Raw genomic sequence first — 10499 nt, forward strand, 5'->3', positions numbered from 1 at the left:
GCTTTTAGTCTCAACTGTTGCTGTTTTTTTTTTTTTAAGAATATAATAAATATATATACTAAATGCGTTTCATGAGTTGGTTAAAAATATTCTAAGTCCTGCTTCAGTGTCCCATAACGTGGCTGACATTTTTCAGTTGGATTCAAAGGTGGGCAGAGTGAACTAAAAACTGTGAGATGACTTCTAAAAGAGGGCTCGTCACAGATGCTGTCCTCTCAGCAGAGTGACCAGATGGAGCCTGATGTGCAGGGCACATGAAGGTGGCCCCCGTGGGACCTCACAACCCTCCCCTTTTCACCCCCTCATCCCCAAACCGGGGGCTCTAGCTGGACAAACGGACCGGCTCTTCGCCTCTCGCCTGCTGTGCAGTCCGCCCCCTCCATCCCGTCTGCCCCTTCCCTCCTGCAGCGGACGGTGCCCAAATGCCAACGCGTCCCACCTGGGCTTAGCCATGCCTATCCCTTCTGTCGGGGGGGAGGGAGCTGGCGTGACACGCAATGCCGAGAGCGCTCACCCCTGACATGAACACAATGGTCCAAGGACTGTCTGCTGGCTGGCTGGGCGAGGTATAGATAATACTGTTAATCGCACAGAGTGGCAAACAGCTTTGCAGAACAATGAGCGGGCGGCGGAGCGGTGAATGGAAAATGTCCCTCAACTCTTCTTCACGCACACACAAACATCCACAATTCCATAGATATATGTAGGAAGGAGTGCATGTGCATACGTGCACATACGACAAGTGTGTTAATGCAGTTTTGTTCAACAAGATCTAAAACCCAACTTAATACTTTTAGACTACGACCACAACTAAAGATTGATATGAAAGTCACGTATCATTGAAAAACCATAAACTTCTTTTATTGATTATACTCTCAATCATAGAAAAAAAAAAAAAGTGGTAGAGATTTCCATTTATACATGTGGGATTTGTGCATCAAAAGGATAATCCATATTTTTACCTTTAAGAACTGTGGTGATTTCTAGTGCTGGGCGGATCGGTCCAAAATATCGATAGTATTGATCTAAAGAATTTATCAGTATCGGATCGATACCGGCCCGCAGATATCGATATTTTAACTCTTGTTTGAAATTTTTCTGTATCAGCAAAAAAGGACCCAGCTGAGTCGCGATGCAGGCGGTGTGCGATATTCACTCCATTTAAAGGCTGAGTTGTTTTCAACTTTTCAAATGTCTTTATTGTTCTACTATTCTACTATTACTAACTATTTCAACCAGTCTTTTGGTTTGCTGACTGTTTTCCATTGACGTCTTCACTTTTTATTTAATTTCAAGAAGTTTTTATTTTGTCAAACTATTTTTCAACACTGAACATAAGAAAAAAACTAAACATTTTTGGTTTTGGTTTTATTGAGATTTTCCAGAAGCTTTGGTATGTCCATTTTTTCGTGTCCTAAAAAGATATTTATACCAGAGCAGTGGATGCAGTTTATTTTTTTTTCTATCTTCTTGGACAGAAGCATAACTTTGTTCTCAAAAAGTATGATCCAAAATACTGAACATGCTATGATTAAAATTGGTGGAAGAGATCAAATCTCACCAATTTTAGCCACTTTTCAATGTCAATCTTGGAAAAAGAAGCAGAATTTAAAATTCTTCTATGAACGAATGCAGCTTTAAAGAGAAAATGTTTGTCTTAATGCAAAAACGTTATGTTGAATTCTTTCCAATCAAAACCATCTTTTGTACTTAATGTTTTCTATATTTAAATATAGAAGGTCGATTGAGCATCACCTAAAACAGATACAGTTGGGTGAAAGAAAAGGATCATGGGAACACAAAAAATATGAAATGCTGTTTTTTTAAAATTCGATTAGATATTTTAAAACCGGATAACGTCATATTTTAGGATAACTTTATGGCCCAAGTTTCTACCAACAACATTTCCAACTTTCTGTATGTGCCGTCTCCCTTTTGTCCATTCCTTCTCCTTCCGCCGAAATGCGCCGCCACAGACAGACTGCTGAAGCCAATTACGGTTCCTCGCTGCTCAGATGCTGTCAAGCTGAGTGGCAGCCACCCCAGCTATCCTACATCTGGGGTGCGAGGGGTATGTGTCGCAAATTGTCACACGTCCTAGAAATCCACTCTTTTTATCACCTGCTGACATTCATATTCATGTCACTATGCCTCTCTGGCCTGAGAAGGGATTTGTTTAGCTCTCTGACCAGCAAGGTTTTGTTCTTTCTTAAAGCTGATGAAAATCACAGGAACAGCTCTGACCACAGGAAGCTTCAGCAGGAAGGAACGAATGTGGGCTTTACAGCAGAAGGGCCGTGGTTCGAATCCCAGCTGAGGCCTTTCTTTGTGTGTGTCACTCCTGATTGGTGAGAGTGGTTGCCATAGAAACGTTGACTCAAACCGACTAATTTCTGGTTCCAACATGGCGACATCGCAGTAAAATCTCAACTGAATTGACTTAATTTGGTTGGCGCCTGCCTTAAGTCACTTTCTATAGGTGACATCACACTCGCTTGGTCCAGTTCTCATGGAATGTATGACTCTTATGTGGGAGAGAGTGTGCTTCCTCCATGGTGCTTTGTCTACATACAAGTATGGAGACAGTCTGTCTGTAGCATCCATCTTGGTGTATTTTGGGACGCCAACTGAACTGTTAATGACATTTAATGTTTCTTTGCCTTGACATGTACCTGCAATATTTATAAAAAGTGTATGGGAAATAAAACACAATCAGTAGTTGGCAAACATGTTGGGTTTGTATGTTTGTAAATGGGACTCTGCAGGAGTCACCAGCAACAGTCTTCACTACAGGTCGTTGAGAAGGATGGAGTTTCATTAAAATGAAATGAGAAGTTCCACAAAGATTTTCGGAGAAGGTCAGAGATGCTTCAAGTTTAGTTTGAGGCGCATTATCTGTGGTTGGAATTTGTTGATATTTAAAGCTAAAGAAAGCTCGCATTTTATAATGGTTCATTGAGCACTTTGGTGCAATAAACAGAATATAATAGCTAGAAATATTGATGATATGTGGATGATAATGCACTATTCATATGCGCTCTCTATGTAGAAAAACACTAAATGACTTAATCAGCAAGATTCCTTTCTGACGTATGTTAACCTTTGTGATGGGATTTGGCTTGTGTGCATGTGTGTGTTTACTCCTGTGTCTGTTGGTATGTGTGTGTGTCACACAGGGTTGGGGGGGGGTGTTCTCTTCCCTGTTTGGCTCCCACTCTGGCAGCCCGGTGTAGTCTGCCATGCATACGGAAACATGCAGGAGTGGGCCTGGAATCAAGGTCAGGCCTGGAAAACGATGTCGAGGCGCTCCCGAGGCCCCCCCGACTTTCTGCTGAGCTTGGCACGGCGCGGGTCCCCCTACCCCCCTGGAGGCTTCAGCCAGGAGTCACCCATCGTGCTCATCCACGCAAACCTGTAATGAGCTGCCGGAAGACGGTCCAACTCGGCGCAAAGGCGTTGGGAGAGTCTTGGCACGCCTGCTCCGCTGAGGAAAACGACATGATCTTTTGGCGCGGCTCTCGGTTCAGGGGTAACTCCCCGCAGGAACAAGACGTGCCGAAAAGTTCATCAACAAGAGATGCAGAAGTTGGTTTTTATTTAGGAGGAATCATCGCGAACAAACTCCTCGGGTTTGTGTTCGGATCGTCAAAGCGTTGGGAGGCGAGAGGCTGGAACCACAAACGGATCCCACTCCTGCGCTGACCTTAAAAGGAACGGCGCACTGTGCAAACATCTGGTCCATCAGCTGGATCCTATGCATCAGCGGGCACAGGGACACGCGGGGACAGGTTGGAGGCTGCTTTTGACAGCAACAGTTAATTTCCAACATAATCAATTTATGTGCAGCTCCATAATAACCATCTGTGTTCTGCACGAGGAGGACAGTCCTGAGGAAGGGAACGGGAGCTGGCTGCTCCTCCTTTACAGGAGCGAGGAGGAGATGGAGGCAGAATGGGGGAGGAACAATAAACTATTACATTTGGTGACCACTTTGAAGAACTTTGCAACATTTGGGGTCAAGAAGACGAGGAAAATAAAAATGTCTTGTAGCTCTCCATCGCCAGACGCAAAAACATGACATGATGGGGCCTCCTGCACCTCTCCCTGGTCCTCCTAGAAGGTTCCTCTGGCAGTCGCAGCCCATCCTACCCTCATCCACCTCCGGTGTCAAAATTTACCAAGGAGGGTGTCACTCAGGCGATTACTGAATCACCTCAGCGAGCCAATTACACTGCATGCTGTCAAAAGCAATAGCAAGCGGAGCCTCACGCTCAGACACCCACAGCTCGGCTGGTGCGGAGCGGAACACGAAAATGGAATTATGCTCCGGTGACCCCTCACCCCCACGACATGCACTTTTGGTAAGAGTAATCAGCATAATTCACCTGCTGCAGATGGAGTCTCTTTCTTTGACCTTAGAAGGAAGGGGGAGGGGCGGACATCTGAACAAAAGCAGCAGAAAACGGCAGGATGTTAGCTTGAAAATGTAAAATAGTTGTGTGATAGCAGCTGAGCACAGGATAAAGACACTTAAAAAATAAAAGGTCAAATGGTTGTAAAAACAGGAAAAATTAGTGAAAAAAATCACAATTTTAGCAAATATTAAAATTGACCCTCAAACACCTGAGCTTTAGCTTCAGTGTTGACATTCTTTCAACAAGCATAACTGTTCTATGACTAAATATTAGCGCCACCAAGAAAAAAAAAGTATTATTATGAGTCTAAAGCAGGGGTCTCAAACTCGCGGCCCGCGGGCCATTTGCGGCCCGCAGGATGATGATTTGCGGCCCGCGTCTTCATATGAAAGATTACTGTTCGTACGGCCCGCAAGGCTGATATGAATGACAGTTGTTATGTGCAGAGCTGAATGAACCAATCACAGTGAGGTATATGACTCTGGAGGCGGGACATCGGCGGTCTGTCCAGTGCCTCTGTCTATCATTCATTCCTTCCTCCAATCAGCTGGGCGGAGGAGGAGCCATGAAGCACCAAACGCGATTTCCCGCGCGGGGAATTTGCTGCTCGCGGCTCGTCAAAAAATGTGTTTCTGTCGCCGCGCCGCGTGTCGAAGGGGCTACCAGCTCCGTCTGTGGATGTCTCTCTCAGAATGAATGAGAGACAGATATGATGTCGAGGAATACGTTTTTTGACGTGCTGACTGTTCCTAACCAGAACTCCACAAGCTCCGATCCTCAAACCTGTAAGCCCGCCCCGCGCGGCGATCCGCTGCACCCGCCTGTCAGACATGTGATCCTGAGCTTGGCTCGCACGTGCGCGCGCGTGTCTGTGACTTTTAAGGCTCACACACCGGCTGTGTCGGCGCGCATTCCAGTCCATGTAAACGCGATAGAAGTCCGATATTCTGCTACGCGCGTTTGAATAGAACCCCCATGGAAAGCAGCCCCCCCCTCCCACATGCGCGCTGATGCAGCCGCCGCGCGCACGAGCACCCCACACCTCCAATGAATGGAAGACACATACAGACGTGGACAAAAGTGTTCATACCCCTCAGTTAAAGAAGGACAAACCCACAAATCTCACTGAAATCACTCAAAACTTCCAAAAGTAACAATGGTAAGATAAAGAAAATCAACACTGGAGCTAAAAATCCTGTATTAAAGATCCACTCTGATCATCTTTTTAACTATTCTAAAAGCTTTCAGAGTGGAATTTTATGTATGATTATGTAGTTTTTCTTCAAAATCATAGTTGAGAGCTCTCTGTTTACACTCACTCCCGCTAGCTTACATCCCATCACACCCCCAGCCTGACATTAGTGCTGCAACAAAAATGATAAGCAATATTGCCATACAGTTTTGAGCCAGACGTCAACGTGGACGAGGAAAACAAAGACGTACATGAATCTAGTCGTCTGTAAATGGATGAATTTGACTGAAATGCCATTTTTAGCCAAAATTCTTTATATATGCCCTCTTTTGTCAAAAATATGCTACAAGGAGAAGTTAAAAACACAATTTCGAAGGGTTAAGTAAAGGTTTTTAAGCCCAAATTTTAGAAATTCACCTTTTTTTGGACTATCTCGAAATATAATCTCAGTAAACCTTTATTTAGTACGATTTTATTTGGCAAACCTTCTTTATGCAACAATTTTTCATGCAAGACAAAAAATAAAACCTAAAAATATCACGTTTTTATCATGTTGCTGGTAAAATAGTTCATATTCATGTATGAAATGTAATTTTTTTTGCAAGGAAAAAAATCTCAACGTTCCTGAATAGTAGGGAATAAGAGCAATATTTTTAGTATAAATTGGAATAAATGGGACAAATTCCAATCCCTACCTGTCACATTGAACTCGTCGGAAATACATGTATTTTTAACACCATGCCACTTCTAGTGGATCCAATCTACTCGGTATAGTCCAACCTGTCATGCATTATACATGTGCTGGGTGGATGTCCATGTGTCCCTGTACATCCTCTGCCGTCCTAATTGACATGCAGCGGGCCCGAGCAGCTGGGAAGCTTTCTGAGTGTGTGTGTGTTTAGTGTGTATAGCTCTCAGTAAAGCCCCTGCATCCTCCAGGCCACCTGGACATAATGGCCTTCAGCTGCCACCATCACCAGCGACACGAGCGGCAGCAAGAGCTTCAGAGAGGGAGCCATTTCTAGCACGTGCGCTCATTTTCGTCCTAGTCGGACCCCACGAACAAACAAAACATTTGCGGTTTCCTGTTACATCGAGGTTTCGACTTGAAACTTTTCAAGTTTTCCAGGTATACGAATATTCCCCCCTTTTTTTTTTTTTTTGCCTGCGTCTTGCCTCCCCCCTCATTCCATTCCTATATCCGAAGCCTTTGATTCCGTCCTGCTTCTCAATTCTTCATGGAACTCCAGCATTTCAAAGAGTTCTTCCTCCCCCCCTCCCTCTCCTCCTCCTCCTCCTTCCCAGGCGGAGCGCCGGCCAAGTCTGGGAGAGGGACTGCCCATCAGAGGTTGGCTGCTATCAGCAGGGGGGCTGCGTGTCTCCAATTCAGGTCAGCCTTGGCTACAGACGGGGACTTAAAAGCGAGCCACAACGCATCCTGTGATCCCAGTAAGCACGCTTGTTAGTGGAATTGATAACGGACCCATACACCTGGGTCCTCTGAAGTTGGCATGGCGTTTTAAAGGGGAAGACGGCGAGCCGGGGCGAACGCGTGGAGCCGAGGAAAAGGATGGATGGGTGGGTGGTGGTAGGGATGCGGGGGGAGAAAGGTCTTTTTGGCATGTGACGAAACAGAATATGTTTGAGGGAGCGACCTAGAACATTGTGGAATTATGTACAAATACGGGGCATATGGCGTGGAATCATTCGGCGAATCCCAAATAAGTTTTGGCTCCGTTACCCCCTTCCCTCCACTACCACCCTGTTATATATTTTTTAATACACATGTAAACCTAAAAGCACCCTTTCGTCTTGCATTGCAAACGCCGTCTGAGGCGCTGCATTTATGATAATCAGAGTCTAATTCATTTATCGGGTCTACCTTTTCACCATGTGTTGACCCCACGGCCATGTTGCCAGCTCACATCTGGCTGCATGGTACGCTGCTCAGTCCTGGATGGGATTTGCCCCCGGTGATGGGGCATCTGGGAGGCCAGATGAGGCTGAGGCTTGATGAGGGCTTTGTCTATTATAGATATGGGGCTTTATGGAGACATTGACAGCTGCACATTGACAGTCTCCTGAGCAGGAGGCCTACTTCAGCAGTTGTGCCGCTTTCTGTTGTCGAGAACAAAGAGTACCAGTACCATTCGCTCGTTTCTGTTCTTTTACGCCTCACTTTTTGATCTTCTAAAGACCCACTCTGAAAACTGTGTTTTTATCGTGTTCTTGTGGCATTTTTCTCATGATGGAGGACGTAAAAAGACATTTCTAAGTATATTTTCATTCAAATCACCATGAATCAGCAGCAGACATTTGAAAAAAGCTTATATTTGTGATATGCCCCACAAGATCCCTACTTTGCCCTATTCTGATGGATCCTCTTCCAAACGACTAGATCCATGTACGTCTTCCTTTTCCTCATTCAATCTGGTATCAGGCTCAAAACTGTACGGCTGGATATCTCTATTTGTCTTTTTTGCTGAACCAATAATGTTAGATTGGGTTTATGAGGGCTGTAAGCTAGTGGGAGAGTGTGAAAAAAAAGGGATGATGGGACACATTTTTAAAAGTACGTATGTTCAGGAACACATACACGGTGTCATGAATATCTGATATTAAGTTACGAACCGGATAATGACTATAAACATAAAGGAAATGGTATGGGATTATATAAGTTCGCTTCCTCCCACTCTTTTTCAGGCAATCTCTTAATGTCTAGTTATCCTGTGTTTGACAAGTCTTTATGGATGTAAACTTCTGATGATTGATTGTATTGCACATGAATTAACTTTTTTCTTCTTGATTGCTTGAAATAAACCATTACTAATCTAATCTAATCAAATGAAGGCACATCTAGGTGGCTGTTTTCACACCGGACCAGGACCGGTCAAGAAGGTAGCAGTAGGGAGGGGCTTCTTCTTCTGCTATTTTTTTTTCCCAATTTAATATCGCTTGTCCACCACCTATTGTAGGATGAGGCTCGATGTAAAATGTCAAAACAGTGCAAATCTCATTAAATCTTTATCTATCTATATCTTCTGATATTTGAAAGACTTGTTGTCATAACTCTGGCTGGACACAAACTACAATTATTAGTTTATTGCTCCTGATCGATTTTTAAACGTTGGCACTTGCGTGTTTTGAAACGGCAACACATTTGTCACACATTGACGTTTGGTTAAGGACCCCTCCATGTCTTAAATTGACATTTTGGGTCTCCTAACTCATTGTTTTTTAACGTGCTGGGTGTTCGTAAAATCAAGGGTCCGCAACCTTCGGGACATGGTATCGGAAACCCAGTACCGATACCCTAGCCCTAACCGATTACCATCTAACGCCGTATTAGATGCGGCGTTAGATGTAGTAACAGACCCAAACCGGTACCAGATGCTGCACCGGGTGTGAACCAGTTAGGGTACTGGTACTGGGTTAGGATACCAGTGCACTCTGCATTCCGGTACTGAACCGGTTCTGGTTTGCAGCCAGGAGGTTGGGGAGCCGGGATTTAATGGGAACAGCCAGCTCGTCAAAAAACGATGAGTTGGGGACACCCAAAACGTGACAAGTGTCTGAATTTGTTGTTAAAATAATTCCTTGTGATCCATTTGCGCTACTTCTCAATGATGACTCTCAGCTAGGACTCATCAAGAACCAATGGGGATTGCTGCTGGCAAGTCTTACAGCAGCTAAAAACTTGCTAGCTCAAAGATGGCTGCCACCTCATGATCTCTGCACCAGGGCATGGTTGGCATACTTCCATGACATTGTACCGGTGGATATCCACAGCCAGGATAATCTTTGATGTTGGACATGTGGTCAGAGGCAGCAGTGCAGTTAAAAATCAGAATGGTGGTAGTCCAGTGACACACTAAGATGACGCCATCATGAAATCGGACAACAGCTCAGCGGCCAAAAGTCAGTGGTAGCCGAATCACTAGCTGGCTACAGCTCTGACTGGACGATGTGTAAATGTCTCCGGACTGCGAATGTCCCTATTAAGTGTCACAGGCCACCAGCTTTATAGCAGCCCGCCTGACTGCCGTCGTCTTCATTCATGACCACACCAATGATTTTCAAAAGAATCAGGTGGCATGGAATCTTGTAATTCTTGGCAGTTGTATTTGTGATCGTAGCCTTACCGAACCACTGATGTTCTTTAGATACTATGTCCTAGAAAATGGCACAGGTTTTTTGATTCATGGTAAAAACATCATAATCATAATTAAGACTACTGAGAATGCTTTTAAAATATATCAAAAGATGATTGGAGAGGGATGTTAAGGGTGTTTTATCTCATGTAAATTATTTTTATGAAACCTTTTTTTTTTTGGCGCATACATCCTCAAGAATATTTAGAACTACGTTTTCTTAATAACGTGGTTTAAAAAAAAGAAACGACAGGCTCGCTGTGTAATTGGCGCATCTCTTTCTGAGTAAGAGGTTCGGGGGGTCGAGGTGCTGGATGGGTGGCGGCGGCGGCGGAGGGGGAGCTTGAAGAGCAAACGTAAGCGAAAGATAGCTGCGTCTACAGACCACGCCGCGCTGACATTCTCCAACCTTCCCTCCTGCCCCGCCATTTGTGAAGGATTTGGGGATTTCATAATTTCCTGTTCTTTCTGAAAAGGGGGATGGCAGCACCTGGTCCACACAGCTGTACTTCATTTAGAGAGCAATTTGAAAAGAGCGAGGGGGAGAGGAGAGGAGCGAAGCAGCCTTGTCATTAAGGGCTCCAGAATGGCCTCCGTTTGTTAGACACATGGCACAGAGTTAATGCCGCTGAATGGGGGAATAGGCGCTGTTGATGCTGTCACAAATTTCTCATAAGTGCTATGACATCTGAAAAAGCCACTCCAAGAGCAGCGAGGGGAGGGAGGGTTAAAATTTTCCTT

At 44.7% G+C, this 10499-nt stretch overlaps 1 protein-coding gene across 7 annotated transcripts in view; it reads left to right on the top strand.

Moving 5' to 3' along the window:
• The window catches only part of rnf144aa (ring finger protein 144aa), a 132036-nt gene that overhangs the window by 56901 nt on the left and 64636 nt on the right, over positions 1-10499 (top strand). The window lies entirely within an intron of this gene.

The sequence above is a fragment of the Oryzias melastigma genome, linkage group LG22 (genome assembly GCF_002922805.2).
Source record: "Oryzias melastigma strain HK-1 linkage group LG22, ASM292280v2, whole genome shotgun sequence".
Taxonomy (NCBI): domain Eukaryota; kingdom Metazoa; phylum Chordata; class Actinopteri; order Beloniformes; family Adrianichthyidae; genus Oryzias; species Oryzias melastigma.